The sequence below is a fragment of the Nerophis ophidion genome, linkage group LG03, assembly GCF_033978795.1.
Source record: "Nerophis ophidion isolate RoL-2023_Sa linkage group LG03, RoL_Noph_v1.0, whole genome shotgun sequence".
NCBI classification, from domain to species: domain Eukaryota; kingdom Metazoa; phylum Chordata; class Actinopteri; order Syngnathiformes; family Syngnathidae; genus Nerophis; species Nerophis ophidion.
Genome location: NC_084613.1, coordinates 35,376,505 through 35,402,853, shown reverse-complemented (window position 1 = coordinate 35,402,853; position 26,349 = coordinate 35,376,505). Strand labels below are relative to the sequence as shown.

Sequence of the window (26,349 nt, the reverse complement as noted above, 5' to 3'; positions counted from 1 at the left end):
CTATATATATATATATATATATATATATATATATATACATATATATATATATACATATATATATACATATATACATACGTATATATATATATATATATATATATATATATATATATATATATATACATACATACATATATATATATATATATGTATATATATATATATCCATCCATCCATCCATTTTCTACCGCTTATTCCCTTTCGGGGTTGCGGGGGGCGCTGGCGCCTATCTCAGCTACAATCGGGCGGAAGGCAGGGTACACCCTGGACAAGTCGCCACCTCATCGCAGGGCCAACACAGATAGACAGACAACATTCACACTCACATTCACACAATAGGGCCAATTTAGTGTTGCCAATCAACTTATCCCCAGGTGCATGTCTTTGGAGGTATATATATATATATATATATATATATATATATATATATATATATATACACATACATACATATATATATATATATATGTATATATATATATATATATATATATATATATATATATACATATATTAGGGCTGCAAATCTTTGGGTGTCCCACAATTCGATTCAACATCGATTCTTGGGGTCGCGATTTGATAATATATTGATTTTTTTCGATTCAACGCGATTCTCGATTCAAAAACGATATTTTTCCGAATCAAAACAATTCTGTATTCATTCAATGCATAGGATTTCAGCAAGATCTACCCCAGTCTGCTGACATGCTGGCAGAGTAGTAGATTTAAAAAAAAAAAAAAGGCCTTTATAATTGTAAAGGACAATGTTTTATGAACTGATTGTAATAACCAAAAATATGACTTATTTTATCTTTGTGAAAATATTGGACACAGTGTGTTGTCAAGCTTACAAGATGTGATGCAAGTGTAAGCCACTGTGACACTATTGTACTATTTTTTTCATTTTTTATAAATGTCTAATGATAATGTAAATGAGGGATTTTTAATCACTGATATGCTGAAATTATAACTAATATTGATACTGTTGGTGATAATATTTATTTTTGTTTCACTACTTTTGGTTTGTTCCGTGTCGTATTTGTGTCTCCTCTCAATTGATCTGTTTATTGCAGTTGTAATTGTTGCTGGGTCAGGTTTGGTTTTGGAATTGGATTGCATTGATATGCTATTGCTGTGTAGTGGTTTGTTAGATTGAAAAAATAAAAAATACAATTAAAAAAAAAATCGATTTAAGAAAAAAATGAGAATCGTTTCTGAATCGCACAACGTACTCGATTCAATTCGTATTCGAATAAATTTTTTCCCAAACCCCTTGTGGATGGTTGATATATTGCAGATGTTGGTATACGATAGCAAGAAACTTAACCTGACTTGTTTTTGTTTTTAAAAGAACCTTAAAAATATTGTGATTTTTCATTTAATATGTTGATTACGATTATTATTAGAATAAACTACAGTGCAACAATTTCAGGCAAACAAACAAAACACACGTCTACAAATGTATTTGATCATCCATCCATCCATTTCCTACCGCTTATTCCCTTTGGGGTCACAAGGGGCGGGGGGCCTATCTCAGCTACAATCGGGCGGAAGGCAGCGTACACCCTGGACAAGTCGCCACCATATCGCAGACGTATTTGAACAATTTACCAATAAATAATTATGTACAAAAATGGAAGGCGATAAATTCATATCCACGAGGATAAACTGTTGTGTCATTTTACTACACACCATAGTTGTATTCAGGTTAACAGTGCACGAAAACCGATTGCTATTCTGGGGGACGCAGACGAGGGCATACAAAATCTGCAAACAATAAGCAAGTACAAACTATAATTACCACATTTAAAAAAAATGTACAAAACAAAAAAGCAGATTTTAGTCGAAAAAACAGAGAAGCTAACTGAAATATATCGGTCCAATACCGATATCGTTTTTGATATCAATGTATTTGCGTGTTTCCGCCCACCAACATGCGAGTTTTTATCAATGAAGACTTCATCATCCGGCAACAACTTACAAGACGGAGATACTTGTGTCGTCAAACATAAAATGAGCACGTTTGCTTTATGAACGTGAGTATGTATATACGCACATTATCTGTTGTTACGAAACAAAGCTGGCATGTTGTTCAGCCAGCTGTTATGCCAACAGCTGTGTGCTAATACTAGCTTGGAGCTTGAACAAGCTAACCGATGTATGCCAAGTCTAGCTTGCAGCCTGACCGAGCTAACATGGTGTTGGGCGACTACAACCGTCGGAACACGTCACACGCGCCGTTAATTGAGACTTTCTACACTTAAAATGCGCGTGTTTTGGACAGTTGTTGAAAGTGATGAATAAAACGCGTGACTATTACTTCAGGTTAGCACCAGCTACCATTAGCTTCCTGGCCAGCTGTGGTGACGTGGCAAGCTGTATTGGTGACGTCATTAGTGGGCGACTGTATTTTCCCCTCTGCAGATGTAAACCAAATTATTTGCAACATATCAAGGCTACGGTAAAATAAATGGTTGCATGTCTTAATAAGCGTATATGAATTATTATTTACATCATTATCAACATTAATGTCAAATATTAATCAAGGCAAGAAATGTACGACAATATATTCCTTCAAATGCAATCTATTTGAGATTAGATGAATGGCTTTTTGATTGGAGTCAGAAATTTGGGAGACATTTATTTCAAGGAGTCATTCAAAATACGTTCTTTTTTTTGTATTTCCTTATTGTATTTTTTATAATTATAAATAATACAGTAACTTTTTTTATCAAGGAAACAATGACTGGTCATAATTATGAGATATGCTTTGGATCTGATTTACACCAATTCATGAACATCGATCCATCCATTTTCTACCGCTTATTCCCTTTTGGGGTCGCGGGGGGCGCTGGCGCCTATCTCAGCTACAATCGGGCGGAAGGCGGGGTACACCCTGGACAAGTCGCCACCTCATCGCAGGGCCGACACAGATAGACAGACAACATTCACACTCACATTCACACACTAGGGCCAATTTAGTGTTGCCAATCAACCTATCCCCAGTGCATGTCTTTGGAAGTGGGAGGAAGCCGGAGTACCCGGAGGGAACCCACGCATTCACGGGGAGAACATGCAAACTCCACACAGAAAGATCCCGAGCCTGGATTTGAACCCAGGACTGCTGGACCTTCGTATTGTGAGGCAGACGCACTAACCCCTGTTCCACCGTGAACATGATTGATGCAAAAGATTCTGAAATATTGGTTACAATTTCATCCATTTCCTACCGCTTGTCCCTTTCGGGGTAGCAGGGGGTGCTGGAGCCTATCTCAGCTGCATTCAGGCGGAAGGCGGAGTACACCCTGGACAAGTCGCCATCTCATCGCAGGGCCAACACAGACAAACAGACAACATTCACACTCATATTCACACACTAGGGACCATTTAGTGTTGCCAATCAACCTATTCCCAGATGCATGTTGTTTTGGTAATGGGAGGAAGCCGGAGTACCCGGAGGGAACCCATGCAGTTGTAAACATGCCACAAGGTGGTGCTGTATCGCCATGCATTGACAATGAAATCCCTTTGAAATTTTTCTGAACTACAAAATGTTGGCTTAAAAAAAATGGAAAGGGAAAAATATACAATAATAAGTAAGAAATGTATATATATATATATATATATATATATATATATATATATATATATATATATATATATATATATATATATATAATATACACACACACGTGTATATATACCGTATAGGGCTTCACGGTGGGAGAAGGGTTAGTGCGTCTGCCTCACAATACGAAGGTCCCACAGTCCTAATTTCAATCCCAGGCTTGGGATCTTTCTGTGTGGAGTTTGCATGTTCTCCCCGTGAATGCGTGGGTTCCCTCCGGGTACTCCAGCTTTCTCCCACTTCCAAAGACATGCACCTGGGGATAGGTTGATTGGCAACACTAAATTGGCCCTAGTGTGTGAATGTGAGTGTGAATGTTGTCTGTCTATCTGTGTTGGCCCTGCGATGAGGTGGCGACTTGTCCAGGGTGTACCCCGCCTTCCACCCGATTGTAGCTGAGGTAGGCGCCAGCGCACCCCGCGACCCCAAAAGGGAATAAGCGGTAGAAAATGGATGGATGTATAGGGGTGTAACGGTACACAAAAATTTCGGTTCGGTGCGTACTTCGGTTTAGAGGTCACGGTTCGGTTCATTTTCGGTACAGTAAGAAAACAACAAAATATAAATTTTTTGGTTAATTATTTACCAAATTTGTAAACAATGGCTTGATCCTTTTAACATTGGGAACACTACAATAATTCTGCCAACGTTAATCCACATTAACCTGCTTCAAATTGTTGCTTAAATGAAATAAAATGACACAACTTTTCTTCTACATATAAAAAGTGCAACATTAAACAGTTTCAAGTCAACTCATCATGCTTAATTTGTTACAGCATTTGGGAAGCCTGTAGTTGATTTTTTATTATGTAAATGTTATATTTGTATCAAAATGTGATAGCAGGCACCCTGCCATTCAAAACTAGGCTGCTACATTACTAATGATTCATGTAACTATAGCTGAAAAAATAGTACAATAGCAATAGGAGAGACTATTCATCACTGACCACCATGGAGTTCATGTAGGCTTTAAAGTACCAATGATTGTCACAAATACTACTGTAGATGTGGCGAAATTGTTCTCTGCCTTTGAACCATCACCCTTGATCACCCCCTGGGAGATGAGGGGAGCAGTGGGCAGCAGCGGTGTGGCGCCCGGCAATCATTTATGGTGGTTTAACCCCAAATCCCAAACCTTGATGCTGACGCCAAGCAGGGAGGTAATGGGTCCCATTTTTATAGTCTTTGGTCTGACTTGGCCGGGATTTGAACTCACGACCTATTGATCTCAGGGCGGACACTCTAACCACTAGGCCACTGAGTAGGTCTAATGATGCACTTACATTATTATATACACTATCAGAGACAGAAACTCTTCATTTAATATAATGTCCTTTTTTGCTGCTTCAACACACCTCAATCAACACTGTCCGTAACACACACGCACACCGCAAAATGAGCTAAAGTTACGCTAAAGGCTAATTAGCCTTCACTTCAAACCCGGACTGCGAGTGAGCTGAGCTGCAGTTGTTTCTTGAAGGTCAGCAGGCTCATAGTGATGTTTAGAAAGTAGTTGACTTGGAAGTGTTTAGTATAATTTGAGGAGAGTCCGTTGCTCCCCTGCTAAAAACCTATCTTCTCAACGCTGAAGCGCTGACGACATGCGCTCTGAATATGCACTGCTGATTGGCTTGTTACCGCTACGGTTTTAACCAATCAGATGGTTGTGTGGGAGGGGCAAATGCTGGGTGCTGTGTACAGACAGAGGCAGAATGGAGCGGAGCAGCTTGTTAAGACTTTAGCATAGGCGGCTACTTCATATGTTCGTGGGGAACTCGTTCGGTACTCCTCCGCAACCAAACCGTAACCCAGGTACCGAAACAGTTCAATACAAATACATGTACCGTTACACCCCTAATATATATACATATACAGTATGTGTGTGTGTGTGTGTGTGTGTGTGTGTGTGTGTGTGTGTGTGTGTCTGTGCGTGCGTGCGTGTGTGTGTGTATATATATATATATATATATATATATGTCTTAATTACAACATCCAGAAAATAGTGCTCAATACCGTGGTAGAGCGCAATATATGTATGTGTGGGAAAAAAATCTCAAGACTACTTCATCTCTACAGAACTGTTTCATGGGGGGTTCCCTCAACCATCAGGAGATAATCTCCTGATGATTGAGGGAACCCCTCATATATATATATATATGTATACGTCTTAATTAGAACATCCAGAAAATAGTGCTCAATACCGTGGTAGAGCGCTATATATGTATGTGTGGGGAAAAAAAATCACAAGACTACTTCATCTCTACAGAACTGTTTCATGAGGGGTTCCCTCAATCATCAGGAGATCATCTGATGATTGAGGGAACCCTTCATATATATATATATATATATATATATATATATATATACTGAATCAAAAACGTCACTATGCTCTGTTTGAAAAGTACCGGTTCTCAGGCATGGTGAGATTGCTGGTTTTACGAGCAGAGGAGCATGTTCAGCAGCGCACAATCACGGAGTACTTTCAAGCACACACAATGTGTAGACAGAAAAAGGAGAATGGACGCATTTTGGCCCAAAAACTAACGATAACGGTAATGCTATAACACTGAAACGCCCTCAGGAAGAGGTGCTTTAAGACATAGCTAGCTAGCTAGCAGGGAACGTCCATCTGCAGTCAGCAGTGTTTTAACAACTTCTGATCCTCTCCTCCATGGCGACAAATAAAGTGGGTTTCTTCCAAGTATCATCCCTGCAGGACGAGGAATAGCTAAACATGCTTCACGGCACACCATAGGAGGATATGATAGCTAACAGCAAGCTAGCATACCTGGATGTAAACAATATGAATATGACTAATATATGATCATGTAAACTACTTGGTATCGGATCAATACTTAAATTTGTGGTATCGTCCAAAACTAATGTAAAGTATCAAACAACAGAAGAATAAGTGACTATAACATTTTAACAGAAGTGTAGATAGAACATTTTAATATAGAAAATAACCAGATTTTAACAGTAAATGAGCAAGTAGATTAATAGTAAATTTTTACAGCTTGTCCCTCATAATTTTGAGAGAATGGCAAATGACACAATATTTTACTGCATACGTCAGCAGACAAATTAGGCGCTTTTGTTTGATTACTCACTATTAAAAGATAAGATGTCTGGTATGTTCACTATTTTATTTAAGGACAACATTTTTCTTCGATTGCAGTAAGAAACATATGTTTTATGTACCGTAAGATCTTTTGTTAAAATACAGTCAATAATGCCCATTTTTTGTGGTCCCCCTTATTAAGAAAAGTACCAAAAAGTATTGAAATGCATTTGGTACTGATACCTGTAATATAATATTGGTATCGAGACAACCCTATAACAGATATAGATGGTTATACTAGGATACAATTTAGCACATATAAGTACATATAATATAAGTGGTACTGCCCTTGAAGTACTTTACACATGGGCATCAGAGTAATACTTCAGAAAAGTGCCGCCAAATGCTGCTGCAACTATTGTGGCTCATTTTGCGTTTCCTCCGTCACTGTGGCTCCAATGTGGTGATGACGCAACGCACGTTTAGGCAGCATGAGAAATTTGCATAGATAAACATTTCGCAAACCAAGACTCGCTACTGCGAGTTTGTTCCTATCGTTTACTTGAAAGAGTCGTTCAATGGGCTGGATTTGTCGGCAAAGGTTATATTGTTATAGTAGGGATGTTCTGATCTGGGATTTATGCTGCTGATATTGATACCGATCATCCATGAGTGAGATTGTCCGACACCGATTGCATGTTTAACTGAAGCTTTTTTCCAATTAATATATGTGCTGTTGACAATGTGACAATATCGAACTGTTGTTAACATTTTTATTTTTTATTTTTGTTACATAGAATAGTTTAAGCTAAACAAAGTCAAAAATACACAATAACTAAACAAAATTTAAAACTACTACAGTGTGTCAAATTATTTTTGATGTCAAAGTCCTCCTGTGTCCAAGGAATTATTCCCTACATAACCAAAACAACAAAAATGCATTTTAAGGAAAAAAAAATCGACCTAATCTTTCTCATACCAATCATACAAACCCCGTTTCCATATGAGTTGGGAAATTGTGTTAGATGTAGATACAATGATTTGCAAATCATTTTCAACCCATATTCAGTTGAATATGCTACAAAGACAACATATTTGATGTTCAAACTGATAAAAAAATTTTTTTTGCAAATAATCATTAACTTTAGAATTTGATGCCAGCAACACGTGACAAAGAAGTTGGGAAAGGTGGCAATAAATACTGATGAAGTTGAGGAATTCTCATCAAACACTTTTTTGGAACATCCCACAGGTGCGCAGGCTAACTGGGAACAGGTAGGTGCCATGATTGGGTATAAGAGCAGCTTACGTGAAATGCTCAGTCATTCACAAACAAGGACGGGGCGGGGCGAAGGTCACCACTTTGTGAACAAATGTGTGAGCAAATTGTCAAACAGTTCAAGAACAACGCTTCTCAACGGTCTATTGCAAGGAATTTAGGAATTTCACCATCTACGTTTCGTAATACCATCAAAAGTTTCAGAGATTCTGGATAAATCACTGAACATAAGCAATGATACAATGGACCTTTGTTCCCTCAGGCGGTACTGCATCAAAAAGCGACATCAGTGTGTAAAGGATATCACCACATGGGCTCAGGAACACTTCAGAAAACCACTGTCAGTAACTACATTTTGTCGCTACATTTGTAAGTGCAAGTTAAAACTACTATGCAAACCCAAAGCCATTTATCAACGACACCCAGAAACGCCGCCGGGTTCTCTGGGCCAGAGCTCAGCTAAGATGGACTGCTGCAAAGTGGAAAAGTGTTCTGTGGTCTGACGAGTACACATTTGAAATTGTTTTTTGGAAACGATGAACAGGCGGATCGGTGCGGCGTCTTCAGTAATGCGGACGTTGTACCGATCCGTTGTGGTGAAGAAGGAGCTGAGCCGGAAGGCAAAGCTCTCAATTTACCGGTCGACCTACGTTCTCATCCTCACCTATGGTCATGAGCTTTGGGTCATGACCGAAAGGATAAGATCACGGGTACAAGCGGCCGAAATGAGTTTCCTCCGCTGTGTGGCGGGGCTCTCCCTTAGAGATAGGGTGAGAAGCTCTGCCATCCGGGAGGGACTCAAAGTAAAGCCGCTGCTCCTCCACATCGAGAGGAGCCAGATGAGGTGGTTCGGGCATCTGGTCAGGATGCCACCTGAACGCCTCCCGAGGGAGGTGTTTAGGGCACGTCCAACCGGTAGGAGGCCACGGGGAAGACCCAGGACACGTTGGGAAGACTATGTCTCCCGGCTGGCCTGGGAACGCCTCGGGATCCCCCGGGAAGAGCTAGACGAAGTGGCTGGGGAGAGGGAAGTCTGGGTTTCCCTGCTTTGGCTGTTGCCCCCGCGACCCGACCTCGGATAAGCGGAAGATGATGGATGGATGGATGATGGATGGAAACGATGAACGTTGTGTCGTCCGGACCAAAGATGAAAAGAACCATCAGGACTGTTCTAGGTGCAAAGTTCAGAAGCCAGCATGTGTGATGGTATGGGGGTGTTTTAGTGCCCAGGGCATGGGTAACTTACACATCTGTGAAGGCACCATTAATGCTGAAAGGTACATACAGGTTTTGGGGCAACATATGTTGCCATCCAAGCAACGTTCTTGCTTATTTCAGCAAGAAAATACCAAGTCACTTGTTACAACAGCGTGGCTTCATAGTAAAAGAGTGCGGGTACTAGACTGGCCTGCCTGTAGTCCAGACGTGTCTCCCATTGAAAATGTGTGGCACATTATGAAGCCTAAAATATCACAACGAAGACCCCAGACTGTTGAGCAACTAAAGCTGTACATAAAACAAGAATGGGAAAGAATTTCACCTGAAAAGCTTAAAAAATGTGTCTCCTCAGTTCCCAAAGGTTTTTTTGAGTGTTGTTAAAAGAAAAGGTGATGTAACACATAGGTGAACATGCCCTTTCCCAAATACTTTGGCACGTCTTGCAGCCCTGAAATTCTGAATTAATAACTTTTTGCAAAAAAAAATAAAGAGTATGAGTTTGAACATCAAAATATCTTGTCTTTGTAGTGGATTCAATTGAATATGGGTTGAAAAGGATTTGCAAATCATTGTATTCTGTTTGTATTAACATCTAACACAATTTCCCAACTCATATGGAAACGGGGTTTGTATACTGATACTACCCTTGGTATCGATACCAACAATTAATGGACCAATCGTCATCTTACATGTGGTGTACTGATTGTCACAATTCTGACACACCAGCAGTTTTTACTCTAATATCCTCTCAATGACTTAATAATAATTATTATTATTTTCTGGTAATATCTGTTGTAACAGGCTTCCATCTACACTTCTTAAAGCTATTTCTTCTCTTGTTTCATGGTATGTTCACAGCTCGCTAACTTAGCTAGGGCGTCTGTTCCTGCTTAGTCTTGGTAAGTTTATCCTTGTCCAAATACTTGATGACGATACTCGATAACGACAAGAAACGCAGTTCATTTTCTGTAAAGGCAGGATTATGATCAAATTAAGATAGTGTTTTCAGAATGTTTATCGAGGTACACAATTCGCTGCCAGCCAGTAAACCGGGGGCCTCCACATAAATACAATGTTAGCCAGAGGTAATCGGCGTTAGTGATCACAACTAGAAGGCAATAATCGGCAATGTCGATTACGTACTGCAAACTTTTTCATGAATATTGGCCGATACTGATCGGCAGCTGATGGCTCGGCAAATCACTAATTCATAACTAATACAAGACTGTATGTTCTGATTAATACTGTTCCATAAATGGTTAATAAATATTGTGCAGTTTTTCAATATTCTGTCTTCTTCCACCCTCTCTCTAATAGCTATGAAAGTCTGTCCTGGAATTGTTTTTCTCTTAAGCATTAGCATGCTAATACTCTTGCAATAGCTTCTCAACATCATATGAATGTAGCCAGCAGCTTTTGAGCCTCTAAAAACGGTTACAAAATATAGAAAATGCACAGAGTAACTTGGTCAGAGGCGTCTGCCTTGGGAATAATGTTATTACCTTTAACAGCACAGCATTATTTGAACCTTAATTTACCCAGAAATATCCTATTGAGATTAGGAATCTGTCCCAGTGTGGGTGACACAGTGGATGCGACTAGGTTGGCTGAATTCGTACCAAGTTGCTGTACCATCTGAGCCACTCCAAGATAAGTTTGTTGTCTTTCCTCCTGCGTGCTTAAGTCGCATGCCATGTTAGCATTGCCTTTTGAGGGAAGATCATAGCTTATCCACCACATTGGGGTTTTAGGCTGATTGGCTGTGAGAGAGAGTGATTTTGTACGAGTACTATAACCATGTAGTGGTGGAAAACACAAAGTTCACTGTGTTACCTCAACACACTTTCACCTTTTGTTTCATTTAATTTCCTTCATCAGCATTTAGGCAACATTAGGGTTAGTCCAGGGGTGCAGAACATTTGGGTTTCATGTCAAATGAGCCAAATGCAAAGCGACACACACCATAACTTGAAGGTTGGGCTGCAGCAAAGACCATGTGTTCGTGGGAGGAAAGCCCTATTTCCCCCTCAGCCAGTCAACATTCCTGTGTTTGTACAACACATCCTAATGAGGCTGGGCTCTGTGGGGGGAACAGACCGTGTCTTAAGGGATTCATCTAACGAGCAAAACAAGCAAGGGAAGATGCTATTAAGTAACCAGCTCACCTACGCTCTCATTCTCTCTCAAACGCACAATGGTCAAGGTAAGGGAAGTCACTTGGATCTGTGATGTCTACTTTTTCAGGGTTAGTTAATATACACTCAGGCTGTTAGTTTACTCTGGAAGTACACTTTCTATACCGCTTTTAAAGGGTTATAGTTGGTTCAGATACCAAACAATGTTAATATGGCTTATATCCTAAAGAAACCTAAATATAGGGTTTATTCTGTTCAAATACCATCTTATTGTTTGAAATTATATTTCTTCCTTACATTTAAATGAAACTGTCAAAGCCAAATATGCAGCGTTCTACCTGTGGCTGGTATTTGAACAAACTCAACACAACAATAGCCAGAAGACACAGTGAGGATCTAAAAGGTCACTTTTCCAAGACATTCCAATGATTCTTCTGTGTCTTGGAAGTCTGTCCTACCTGAAGCACATTTATTTGTTTTCTCCCTTTGTGCGTCTTCAATTTCCTTGAGAAAGCGCTTTCCTTCCTTAGGAAATGTAAAAGTCAGACTGCCATATTTCATCAGGATACACTCTGACAAGTCTATTGACTACAGGGGGTGGTACTAATACATAACACCTGTTTCTTTGTGGTATCCACCAATATATCCGATATACAAATGCTGACAGCTGCAGTGCCATTCAGCAAAACTCTGTGCTTGATTAATACAAAAGACAGAGGACATTGGTTGTTTGGCGAGCGTGTCTGCTCTACCCGTCGGTTAGCAGTCCGCCCTGAGATCGGTTGGTTGGGAGTTCAAACCCCGGCCGAGTCATACCAAAGACTATAAAAATGGGACCCATTACCTCCCTGCTTGGCACTCAGCATCAAGGGTTGGAATTGGGGTTTAAATCTCACCGCTGCTGCCCACTGCTCCTCTCACCTCCCAGGGGGTGAACAAGGGGATGGGTCAAATGCAGAGGACAAATTTCGCCACACCTCGTGTGTGTGTGACAGTCATTGGTACATTAATTTACTTACTAATCGCTAGCAGCAGAGAGGCGGGGCCACGGCCCATATTTGTTCCCACTACCGCACCCTAAGTTGGAGTCTTTAATCTTGTTATATGCAAATACAATGACAATAAAGTCCATTCTATTCTATTCTATTGTTTCTCTAAAGCTATTTGAAGAATACCAGGCAGTAGCTGTCATCTGAAGTCAGAGAACCACAAATTAGTAGGCATGGTTTCAATGAGGAGCATAAAGCAGATAAGATATGATGGTCTTTAAGATGTACGGTCAAGACTCTCGTGTCTGTTTACCGCTCTTCATCATGCCAGAGATCCCCAAACCTTAGTGAAACTATCTTAACCCCTAAAATTCCCATGGCCTGCTACTGATGTTTTTTTTCATCATGAAACCAGGGTTTTACCTTGCACTCTACTTATGTAACAAGTAGGAATTCAAAATATCCATCCATCCATTTGCTGCCGCTTGTCTCTCTCGGGTTCACGGGGCTGTATTCGGGTGGAAGGCGGATACACCCTGGACAAGTATCCATCTCGTGGCAGGGCCAGCACAGGTAAACAGACAACATTCACACACCAATTATGCCAATTTAGTGTTATCTTTAAAAAAAAAATCTGATACAGATACATTTCTGCTCCTTAACTCTGATAACATATTTATATTTATTTTTTAAATTTCAATTTGTGTACATCTGGAAGTAAGAAATATTTCTATCAAAGTGGACATGAAAAACTACCTTTACATTTGTCTTAATTATGACATCCCTACTACATACAATAGGGCTTAAATAGAATAGAATAGATCTTAATTGTCATTGTACATTGTACATAGAAATTGCAAGCAAACCCAGTTAGTGCAAATTCATAGATGAAACATATAAAACATAGGAACATTGGTTCCTATGTTTTATAAAAACCAAGCACACAACTCACATGCCCAGTCATTCTCTTTTATGCTTTGATTGTGTTCAGCGACACTATCGCTCTCGGGTGGAAAGTGTTCTGGAACCTTTTTGACCCGCATTTTATTGTCCTGTATCTCCTGCCCATGGGCAGCAGTTCAAAAAGTTAATGTCCGGGGTGAGATGGGTATGCTGGTATGAAATGGGTGTGGGTATGATGGGTATGGGTATGCAGCATAGGGGTATGCTGTTTTGGGCCTTTTTGAGGTACCTTGTACTAGGGCTGGGCGATATGGCCTTTTATTAATATCTCAATATTATTAGGCCATGTCACGATACACGACATATATCTCAATATTTTGCCTTAGCCTTGAATGAACACTTGATGCATATAATCACAGCAGTATGATGATTCTATGTGTCGACATTAAAGCATTCTTGTTCATACTTCATTAATATATACTTATTTTAAACTTTAATACAGAGAGGGAAATCACAACTAAGTCAATTTACCAAAACTGTATTAATTAAACAGTTATTAAGCAGTGGCACAAACATTCATGTTATTTCCAAAACAGAAAGTGCAAGATTGTCAGAGACATTTTAAAACAAGCTATTGGTGCACTTTTGTGCATGATGTCACTAAGATGACATATCAAAACAACACTAAATTATAGTGCACTTTTTGTACAGAACGCCACAACAATAGTATAAAACAAATAAAGTGCACTTTTGTGCATGATATCACAAAAGATATTTCAATATGTGTCAAATAAAAATTAGCTGCATAATAGGTCATCAAATAGTGATTGATTGATTGAAACTTTTATTAGTAGATTGCAAAGTACAGTACATATTCCGTACAATTGACCACTAAATGGTAACACCCGAATAAGTCTTTCAACTTGTTAAGTCGGGGTCCACGTTAATCAATTCATGGTATGTCCTTCGCTATGTGGTAGGTTACTGCGGAAGTTATCTCCTTCTGTTGTTGACTATTTGTTTCATACGGTGTTGATATGGAAATAGTTGCTTCGGCATTTTGTTGGTGTGGCATCGAACGGAGATGTTTAGTTTGCGGAGTTTCAAGCACTCTTCATTCTCTAGTGGATGGCTTTTCAAATGATGCTACATTAGCAGTGGTGTTACTTTTTGTAGCAACGGTTTTGCTGCAAAATTGTTCAACATATTCCTGCTTGAAGCCAAACCACCGCCAGACGATGGACCCTGTGCTGTTTTTCTTGGGAATTAATTCTGCCTTCATTTGTTACCAGATTCGCACCTTCTCTCTCTCTCGTATTACCAACCGCACCGCACCGCACCGTTAGCATCACAGCTAACGTTACTATTTCGCTACCTGTCTGCTCCGCGGGAGTGTGTGACGTTGCACACGTGACGTATGTAAGAAGGTGCGCTTGTTTTAAGTCTCTGTGAGAAGGAGAGACTAGAAAGAGTGGGAAACGCATGCAGTGTAATGCCCGCAGCTAAAGACCACTACGTGAGAACTTATACTCGATTATCACGATATAGTCATTTCTCTATCGCACAGAGACAAACTCGCTCTTGTGTCGTTTCTGGCTATTTGCACTGGAAGCAGCGAACGTCCTCGGGACTTTCATTTGCAGCTGATTTTGGGCAGCATGCTTGGCGTGGAAGGCGTCTACATTGGTTTTTGGGGGACCATCATGGCAATGCTGGCAGTTCGGGTAGCCTTTTTTTTTCCTCCTCGCAGTGTGTTTGCAGGGCATTTGGTGCAGGTGCAACGTCTTCCTCTGAAGGAGTTAAGAAGTGCCACACTATGGATATTTGTTTACATTGTCAGCTCAGGGGAAAATTACGACTTCCTACCAGGAAGAGGTGTTTGATTTGTTTACCCCAAACCACCTACAGCAAAGTACAGGTAATTTTGCTGACTTGGAGCAATTCATTGTCTTTTATTGGTTCTTCTAACTATTTTTAAATGTATCGTATCTATTAGTGGCTTCACGGTGGCAGAGGGGTTAGTGCGTCTGCCTCACAATACGAAGGTCCTGCAGTCCTGGGTTCAAATCCAGGCTCGGGGTCTTTCTGTGTGGAGTTTGCATGTTCTCCCCGTGAATGCGTGGGTTCCCTCCGGGTACTCCGGCTTCCTCCCACTTCCAAAGACATGCACCTGGGGATAGGTTGATTGGCAACACTAAATTGGCCCTAGTGTGTGAATGTGAGTGTGAATGTTGTCTGTCTATCTGTGTTGGCCCTGCGATTAGCTGGCGACTTGTCCAGGGTGTACCCCGCCTTCCGCCCGATTGTAGCTGAGATAGGCGCCAGCGCCCCCCGCGACCCCAAAAGGGAATAAGCGGTAGAAAATGGATGGATGGATGGGTATCTATTAGTGTTATGTACAATTGGGGAAGGAGACAACACCATGAGGAAGGTAGGGTTAACAGGTTTATTTAAACCTTTGATGAGTGTGCGGGATTTGTAAAATATAAGTCTGTGGTGGTGCCAGACGATGTGTATAATTAATAATGTGAATGTTACCAGGGTTGTTGTAAGTGCGTGTTGGATGAATCCTTCGTCAGTCCAGAGGGGTGAGGCAAAGAGGTAATCCGTGGGCAGGCAGGTGGTCAGGGGCAGGAGAGAAGTGACAAGGTCTGTGTCCAAGCAGAAGTCGAGGATCGAGGGAAGCAGTCCGGAATCCAAGGGGAAGCCGAGGTACAACAACTCGAACACGGGGGAAACAGGCAGGACACTTTGGAGGACACAAAGGACATGAGACGAGGGAAACTAGAAAGACCAGGAGATAGCTAGTACGCGGGAGGGGAAGCCAGAGACATAATTCTTTAATACAAAGAGTTAACTACGTTCCGGCGTCATCTCCTTGGGTCCGCTGGTCTTTACGCTGCTTGTCTTGATTAGACCCATGTGCGCTGATTGAAGATTGCCTGCAGCTTTGCCATTGCGTGGGCGTGGAGCACCCAGGGCGAGCAGGGGCGTGTCCTGGCGTGCTGCCAGCAGAGTGGCTGGCAGACCAGGTTGCAGAAGAAAAGCGGGTTTGAGCCCGCGCCGTGACAATTTTTGTGACATCATAAATCCTAATTTTGGCTCAGTAATTATGTAACTGATAATAATCAGCTGACAATGTGGCCCCAGAGTACCAAAGCTTATTTTGCTGAGATTTGACTGATATACTGCATTCTAGGATACAGTTGTAAATCCAAGCTTTGTGATGTCAAATGTTAGAATAATCACAAACACAACCATTAATTTGAAGCCCGACAGTATTTCAACAGCAGATTAAAATCCGAAAAACAAGGTCCTGTTACGTTGTGATCCAATGAATGCACATGAATGTGTACTCTATGTTGCATTTCAGACCTCTTGCCCCCAAATTTTTTAAGCCGACAACACAGCTTTCAAACACACTTTTCAAGACTTACTATAGTCTTCATATTAGTGTTGTAGCAATACCAATATTTTGGTACCAGTACCGGTACTAAAATTATTTTGATACTTTTCAGTAGTTTTCGGTACTTTTCTAAATAAAGGGGACCACAAAAAAAATGCATTATTGGCTTTATTTTACAAAAAATCTAAGGGTACATTAAATATGTTTCTTATTGCAGTTAAGTCCTTTAAAAAAATTGTGAACACACTAGACAACTCGTCTTTTCGTAGTAAGTAAACAAACAAAGGCTCCTAATTAGTCTGCTGATGTATGCAGTAACATATTGTGTTATTTATCATTGTATTATTTTGTCAACATTATCAAGGACAAGTAGTAGAAAATTAAATTGTTTTATCTGCTTGCTCATTTAGTGTTAATATCTGCTTACTTTATCTTTTAAAATGTTCTGTCTACACTTCTGTTAAAATGTAATAATCCCTTTTTTTTCTGTTGTTTAATACTTTACATTAGTTTTGGATGATACCACAAATTTGGGTATCAATCCGATACAAAGTAGTTACAGGATCATACATTGGTCATATTCAAACTCCTCATGTGTCCAGGGACATATTTCTTAAATTTATAAACATGATACGTATTTTAAAAAAACGAAAGAAAATGTGATGCCAAAAAATATCGACGTGATCATAGTAGTATCGACTCAATACGTGGCTGTACTTGATATCATTACAGTGGATGTTAGGTGTCGATCCACCAATGGCGTGCGGGACCCATACGTTTCAGAGACTGTATAGTAGCGAAAATGATTAATTGGTATTGCGGTACTATACGTAGAACCCTTCTTCATATACTCTAAAACCTACATTATTTTAACATTAAAATACTTAATTAACCTATGCTATTGAGAACCTACTTTATTTATATCCTAATGTATTTAAAATATTATGTACATGCTGGTGATCTGTGGTACCCAGGCAAAATCTGGGACCTAAGTTACTAAATTCCATGCCATCTTATTTATTTCCTGTGTGCTAGTATGACAATAAATGAGTACTTAAATCTCAATCTACTAAATGACACTATCAAATCCACGATGTACTGAGACCGGAGTAAGGGAACTGCAAAGTGGCGACGGAACACTGTTCAAACCCCGTTTCTATATGAGTTGGGAAATTGTGTTAGATGTAAATATAAACGGAATACAATGATTTTCAAATCATTTTCAACCCATATTCAATTAAATGCACTACAAAGACAAGATGTTTGATGTTCAAACTCATAAACTTTATTTTTTTTTTTGCAAATAATAATTAACTTAGAATTTCATGGCTGCAACACATGCCAAAGTAGTTGGGAAAGGACATGTTCACCACTGTTTTACATCACCTTTTCTTTTAACAACATTCAATAAACATTTTGTAACTGAGGAAACTAATTGTTAAAGATTTGAAAGTGGAATTCTTTCCCATTCTTGTTTTATGTAGAGCTTCAGTCGTCCGGGGTCTCCGCTGTCGTATTTTACGCTTCATAATGCGCCACACATGTTTGATGGGAGACAGGTCTGGACTGAAGCAGGCCAGGAAAGTACCCGCACTCTTTTTTTGCGAATCCACGCTGTTGTAACACTTGTTTTGCTGAAATAAGAAGGGGCTTCCATGATAACAACATATGTTGCTCCAAACCCTGTATGGACCTTTCAGCATTAATGGTGCCTTTACAGATGTGTAAGTTACCCATGCTTTGGGCACTAATACACCCCCATACCATCACAGATGCTGGCTTTTGAACTTTGCGCCTATAACAATCCGAATGGTTATTTTCCTCTTTGTTCTGGAGAACACCACGTCCTCTGTTTCCAAATATAATTTAAAATGTGGACTCATCAGACCAGAGAACACCTTTCCACTTTGCATCAGTCCATCTTAGGTGAGCTCGGGCCCGGCCAAGCCAGCGGCGATTCAGGATATTGTTGATAAATGGGTTAGGCTTTGCATAGTAGAGTTTTAACTTGCAGTTACAGATGTAGCGACCAACTGTAGTTACTGACAGTGGTTTTATGAAGTGTTCCTGAGCCCATGTGGTAATATCATTTACACACTGATGTCGGTTTTTTTTGCAGTGCCGCCTGAGGGATCAAAAGTCCGTAATATCATCGTTTACGTGCAGTGATTTCTCCAGATTCTCCGAACTTTTTGATGATTTTACGGACCGTAGATGGTAAAATCCCTAAATTCATTACAATAGCTCGTTGAGAAATGTTGTTCTAAAACTGTTCGACAATTTGCTTACAAAGTGTTACCCTTACCCTATATTTGTTTGTGAATTACTTAGCATTTCATGGAAGCTGCTTTTATACTCAATCATGGCACCTACTTTTTCCCAATTAGCCTGCACACCTGTGCGATATTCCATATAAGTGTTTGATGAGCATTCCTCAACTTTATCAGTATTTATTGCCACCTTTCCCAACTTCTTAGTCACGTTTTGCTGGCATCAAATTCCAAACTTAACGATTATTTGCAACAAAAAAAAATGTTTATCAGTTTGAACATCATATATGTTGTATTTGTAGCATATTCAACTGAATATGGGTTGAAAAGATTTGCAAATCATTGTATTCCGTTTATATTTACATCTTACACAATTTCCCAACTCATATGGAAACGGGGTTTGTAAATAAATAGCTAGTTTGCGCTTAGCCTTTATTCCATGAACACCCTAACTGCTGTTGCACACTTCCATCATTTTCATCAGATGTGCATATTCTCCACATATTATTGTCAACTGTAAGTTTGGTTAGCATGGATTTATTAGATACTTCATGCTACACAATAAACCTTGAGCTTACCTCAAACAACCCAATGGAAAACTATTTACCCTGCCTCTTGTAGGACAATATCAATATCCTTTGTGCACCATAAAGTACACCAACCCCTTTTTCTGATATACGTAGCTAAGGCCAATTGCATCCAATCCTAGTGATGACTGATACAGTGGGGCAAAAAAGTATTTAGTCAGCCACCGATTGTGCAAGTTCTCCCACTTAAAATGATGACAGAGGTCTGTAATTTTCATCATAGGTACACCTCAACTGTGAGAGACAGAATGTGAAAAATCCAGGAATTCACATTGTAGGAATTTTAAAGAATTTATTTGTAAATTATGGTGGAAAATAAGTATTTGGTCAACCATTCAAAGCTCTCATTGATGGAAGGAGGTTTTGGCTCAAAATCTCACAATACATGGCCCCATTCATTCTTTCCTTAACACGGATCAATCGTCCTGTCCCCTTAGTGTCACACCGCGGTGAGGGATGTCTGTTTTGGGTTTTTTTGTCTCATGGTTTTAATTTGAAAAGTAACTCTCCTCTCGTTTCAGGTCACTTGCCCTTCCTTTTGTGTCATCAGTCTGACATCATCCCTGTTCTCTGATTGTTTCCAGCTGTTCCTTATTACCTTCATGTGTTTATAAGCTCACTCCTTCCTTTGTTCTGTGCCAGATCGTCTCGTTTATTCGTGCACTCTATCGTCCATGTCTTTGTCCATGCCTTGCCTTGTCTTGTGCCTATGTCCCTTGATCCTGAACCCCTTTATGAATATTTTGAGTTTTCCTTTCTTCCTCCTCAGCAGAGTTACTTTGATTATTTAGTTATTCAGCCGCAGTGGTAAGTTTCAGTTAAAAGTTTTTCATTCATTCCTCAACTTTTTGAGTGACTATTTTTGTCAAATAATTTATTAGATTAGTTAGTGTAGAAATTTTCATAGATGTTGTTTTGGTCCTCCTGTTGGAGCGCCTTTTGTTAAATACTGTTTATAGTTCGTCTTTTTGTGTTTTCCTCCGTTCGGAGTGATTTTCGGTTCCTTCTTTTTCTGTAACCTTTTCGCCGAGTTTATTTTTGTGATTATAGATAATGTTTTTTCTTGACTCGGGAGGTAAAAGGAAAATGTCAAAATAAAAGCCTGTCTAAAGTCCCAACTCTGCATCTGAGTCCAAATCCTTTTATCAAAGCGTGACACTTAGCAGAAAAACAGCCCCAAAGCATGATGTTTCCACCCCCATGCTTCACAGTAGGTGTGGTGTTCTTGGGATGCAACTCAGTATTCTTCTTCCTCCAAACACGACGAGTTGAGTTTATACCAAAAAGTTCTATTTTGGTTTCATCTGACCACATGACATTCTCCCAATCCTCTGCTGTATCATCCATGTATCCATTCTGGTATAAACTCAACTCGTCGTTAAGCATATACAAGCTGTCCAGGAAGTCCACAGTCCTCCTTTACCCAGACGTTATGGCGTAAGCAGCATATTTAAGCGCAAAGCAACCATCAGACTTGCTTATTGGGACCATGAACAGTCTGATGGTTAATCTTCTTGATTGACTGCTATGGGTTGACTGTTCTGGCATAAGCTTTTGCTTTGTGTTTTTAAGTATATTTACTAATGACACTTTCTGTGGTGTTGGCAGATCCCCAGTCCTCATTATATGGTCTCTGTGGTGTGCACTACATACCGTAATTACAGATGACAGGGACAGGATGTTCACAGATTTAAAAAAAAAACAGGTCTGTGAAGGTTTTAGTTTGGGTTCTTTAATGTATTACGCACATGGTTCCAGACCTTCTTGTGAATCAATAAACTTTTCTCTTCAACTTTACTCTCCCACCATTTTCCTAAGTTCTAAGTTTAATCACAAATATTTAGAGTAGTGGGGGCCCTTAGGGAGATTTTAGGGTGTGTTCGTTCACTTTTGTCTAAAAGCGGCAAATTTGGCACAGTTGTAGCTCAGGGCATATTTAAAAAATTTGTCTAGGGCGCCCGTGCCAGTGACTTTTGGGGTCGCCACAGCGGCTGATCTAATATGGCTGCCACCTGAACACGCCTTTGCCTCTACATTTGAACCAGATGAGCTACAAATGCAAACTTGGTGTCTATTGCATGTTTTTTGACAATTAAAAATATGATGGAAAAATCATCTTTATGATTGGGTGTGTCTGGACACCTAATTAGTATTGTTCCAAGATGGCGGCTACGTAAAAATTAGGTGTACCTTAACTTTTGATACTTCTGGCATATTATTTTAGGTTTTTTGAGCATCAGAAACATACTGGAATGATCAGATTTATGATTATTTATTTATTAGAGCTTTTTAATTTCCATATTAACAATGTAGACATTATCTACCAAAAGGTATTGCACATATGCAAACACCATTTCCATATGAGTTGGGAAATTGTGTTGGATGTAAATATAAACGGAATACAATGATTTGCAAATCATTGTATCATTTTTTAACCAATATTCAATTGAATGCACTACAAATACATGATATTTGATGTTCAAACTCATAAACTTATTTTTTTTTTTTTTTACAAATAATAACTTAGAATTTCATAGCTGCAACACGTGCCAAAGTAGTTGGGAAAGGGCATGTTCGCCACTGTGTTACATCACCTTTTCTTTTAACAACACTCAATAAACCTTTGGGAACTGAGCAGAGACATTTTTGATGCTTTTCAGGTGGAGTTATTTACCATTCTTTTTTTTATGTACAGCTTAAGTTGTTCAACAGTCCGGGCTCTCCGTTTTGATATTTTAGGCTTCATAATGTGCCACACATTCTCAATGGGAAACAGGTCTGGACTACAGGCAAGCTAGTCTAGTACCCGCACTCTTTTACTATGAAGCCACGCTGTTGTAACAAATGACTTGGCATTTTTTTGCTGAAATAAGCAAGGGCGTCCATGATAACGTTGCTTGGATGGCAACATATGTTGCTCCAAAACCTGTATGTACCTTTCAGCATTAATGGTGCCTTCACAGAAGCGTAAGTTACCCATGCCTCGGGCACTAATGCACCCCCATACCATCACAGATGCTGGCTTTTCAACTGTGCACCTAGAACAGTCCTGATGGTTCTTTTCCTCTTTGGTCCGGAGGACACTACGTTCACCGTTTCCAAAAAACAATTTGAAATGTGTACTCGTCAGACCACAGAACACTTTTCCACTTTGCAGCAGTCCATCTTAGCTGAGCTCGGGCCCAGCAAAGCCGACGGCGTTTCTGGGTATCGTTGATAAATGGCTTTGGCTTTGCATAGTAGAGTTTTAACTTGCACTTAGTTACTGACAGTGGTTTACTGAAGTCTTCCTGTGCCCATGTGGTGATATTCTTTACACACTGATGTCGCTTTTTGATGCAGTACCGGCTGAGGGAAGGAAGGTGAGTGAGTGAGTGAGTGAATTATATTTATATAGCGCTTTTTCTCTAGTGACTCAAAGCGCTTTATTACATAGTGAAACCCAAAATCTAAGTTGCATTCAAACCAGTGTGGGTGGCACTGGGAGCAGGTGGGTAAAGTGTCTTGCCCAAGGACACAACGGCAGTGACTAGGATGGCGGAAGCGGGAATCGAACCTGCAACCCTCCAGTTGCTGGCACGGCCGCTCTACCAACCGAGCTAAACCGCCCGTTATATCATCGCTTACGTGCAGTGATTTCTACAGATTCTCTGAACCTTTTGATGGTATTACGGACCATAGATGGTGAAATTCCTAAATTCCTTGCGATAGCCCGTTGAGAAATGTTGTTTTTAAACTGTTTGAGAGTTTGCTCACGCATTTCTACACAAAATGGTGACGGTTTCCCAATCCTTTTTTGTGAATGACTGAGCATTTCACTGAAGCTGCTTTTATACCCAATCATGGCACCCACCTGTTCCCAATTAGCCTGCACACCTGTGGGATGTTCCAAATAAGTGTTTGATGAGCATTCCTCAACTTTATCAGTCTTTATTGCCACCTTTCCCAACTTCTTTGTCATTTTGCTGGCATCAAATTGTAAAGTTAATGATTATTTGCAAAAAAAAATGTCTATCAGTTTGAACCTAATACAGTATATGTTGTCTTTGTAGGATATTCAACTGAATATGGGTTGAAAATGATTTGCAAATGATTGTATTCCATTTTTATTTACATCTATATATGTGTATGTACATGTATGTATATGTATGTATGTATATGTGTATGTACATGTATGTATATGTATTTATGTATGTATATATATATGTATGTATATATATATATATACACACATTTGTATTTATATGTATTTACCCCACAAACGACCATGGCAATTTTTCAATGTTGGTAAAGTTATCAAGTTCATTTTCATTTATCGTTCAATTAATTGATTTATAAATTATGGGTCCATGCCAAGATACAGCTCATGTAGTATTCACTCTGTTGCCTGTCATTGCTCTGTCTGAAATGTACTTAATATTCAGGTTTCATAATAATATTGACTTGAAGGGACCTTTTACGACCTGCTGACAATTTCAATCACGTTTCGTTCAGGGTTCCTGTGTTTTGGATATTCCAGGTTCATGTTCCTTGTTAACGTTTCTCACATATTTGGTCTTTGACATTTTGTCACATGGAGGAAGTACGAAGTCAAGGGCAAACTCGGAAGAATTGTACCCAGAAAATTATCCCGATATTCGTAACATAGACATGTACAAAGATATCTTAATGTTGTCTTGGTTGAAATTTTGAAAATAAAACTGCCTCTGCCCATCTTCCAATTCATGTTTTATATTCATGTTTACAAAATAAATATTTGTTCATGTAATTATTTATTCTTCAGGAAATAGGCCGTGTATTTTTCCTTAGTGCTTGTATTTTTCTGGCAAATACAGGAAGTCATTAACATGCGCCGCCTCATCCGAGGAAACGTATCAGTTTCTTTGAATTTCCAGCCCATCGTGTCTGGTTCGAGTGAGTGCAACAGCTGGCAAACGCTAATGAGCTTGCAGTGATCCAAGAACTATGCCATAGACCGGAATCCACCCTCGGCTGTGACAAATGGCAATCTCCCTAACCAGATACAGGAGAGAAAAGCGCAAGTCTCCCTCTACATCAGCCTTTCTACTTTTAAGTCAAGGAATGGACTCCAAATGAACATGTCGTCAACGACAGACGTACGATTGTGGCACGTAACCATGTTCATTGGGAGTTCAAGAAATGGGTAATAAGTAAAAGTCAGGGTTTGACACAAATCCCATCCTTCTCTTTCTTAAGTAACCTATGGCATAGGAGCTCATTATTGTGTTGAAATTTATGAAGTCCATGGCTGACCTGGAAGTCATATGTCTCTCAACTCTCCCAAGAATTAAGAAAATGATTGGACTGGAACAGCTGCAAGGCCACCGTATTATGTTTCTTGTTTTACTTATGGATGCCTATTTTTCAGTTTGCATGAAAGAATAATGGAAATTACAGCCATGTACTTGTTTGCCTCTTCCCTTCTTTCTTTTTTGGGTGTGAAACTACTATGTTCGGACTTGAAACGTTCTGTGCTATCTTTGAGCACTTTGCACTGATGAGTTTTTACTTAACTTTTAATGGTCATTGTTTTCTTCTCGGATTAACCAGTTGACTTGTAGCTAATTCGCTGGTAGTAATGCTTGGCTTCTATTTGTACCTTAATTTAACTAGCTGTCAATCATGTTTTGTTGTCATTCCTACCCAATTTATTTGGGTAACATGAAACTTGTTGTCATGGCAGAGTCTCCCATGCAAGGCTTGAGGGGACAGGTGTGTTTGGTCGGGTATGCACTTGTCTGTGGTTGTGGTACTGTGTCCTTTCATTCATTTCATCTTTTCATGCCAGTTCATTCAGAGCATTCTAGTCACAGAAGTAGATTTAGTTTGACATCGAGTTTGAAAAGACTTAATTGTAAAGGCTTCACACGAGTTTGTGATGTTAAAGGGTCTTTGATTTGACTTGTGTTCATTGTAAGATATCTAGGTCAAGATCATATAGTGAATGTTAATGTTAATCAAAGCCAACTGGACCTCTGGAGGTTTTTTTTGCATGAAGTATTATTTTTTAAATACATTATTCATCATTTAAAACGACAGATGTAAATTTTTTTATTTTGAATACCCCCACATTTTAGTAGTCAGTAGGTGTTATATTTCTTAATTATCCAATACGTCTATCCTCATTACTGCTTCTTTCCATGTGTATATGTCATTTTGAAATCACTGTGCGATCTGATATATTTTTTATTTTCCTGTTGTTGACAGCTTGAAACCCTTGGCCCAGACCCTTGGAGTTGTGACTTTCAAAATAAGTGCTCCTATCTGGAAATCAATCAAAGAGGTGAGCATAAAGCAGAGCATGTAGATACACGTTCCATGCATCCAGGGACTGCAACTATTTCTGATCTTCTGGGTTCTGTTCTTAAGTAAGAACGTTTGCTTTGATCACTTTTTGAACATAATGAATTTTCTTGTCAAGTTGGACTTTATCACATCTGAATTCTTTTCAGGTTATCAGCTCATTTTAATTCATTCAGACTCTGAAGTGCGCCCAACAGAAACCCTTTGGAAACCTGTAGGCTTTCAGCCATTTCTTATCCAGTACTAACCAAACACCAAGGGTTAAGATGCACACTTAAACTGGTCTTTACACTAAGCTTTTTATTATATTTTCTTTTGCATGTTTAACTTTCATAAAGAGCTCCCGCAAAATGTTTGCACCACAGTCAGTACAGCAACTGTCGTCCTTGGATTTACTCACCTGGGTCATCAACAATGAACCAGCTCAATGTACAAGCCCCGTTTCCATATGAGTTGGGAAATTGTGTTAGATGGAAATATGAACGGAATACAATGAGTTGCAAATCCTTTTCAACCCATATTCAATTGAATGCACTACAAAGACAA

At 39.6% G+C, this 26,349-nt stretch overlaps 1 protein-coding gene across 4 annotated transcripts in view; it reads left to right on the top strand.

Annotated features, from left to right (window-relative positions):
- Positions 1-525: 525 nt before the first annotated feature.
- Positions 526-26,349, top strand: part of disp1 (dispatched homolog 1 (Drosophila)) — a 142,967-nt gene continuing 117,143 nt past the window's right edge. For 3 of the 4 annotated variants that reach the window (XM_061895029.1, XM_061895030.1, XM_061895025.1), the window contains exons 1-2: positions 526-2,039; positions 25,708-25,783. The gene's annotated coding sequence lies outside the window, so the exon portion shown is untranslated. Of the gene's footprint in view, positions 2,040-11,264; positions 11,393-25,707; positions 25,784-26,349 lie in introns of those variants that run through there. The other variant, XM_061895027.1, reaches the window with a different exon arrangement.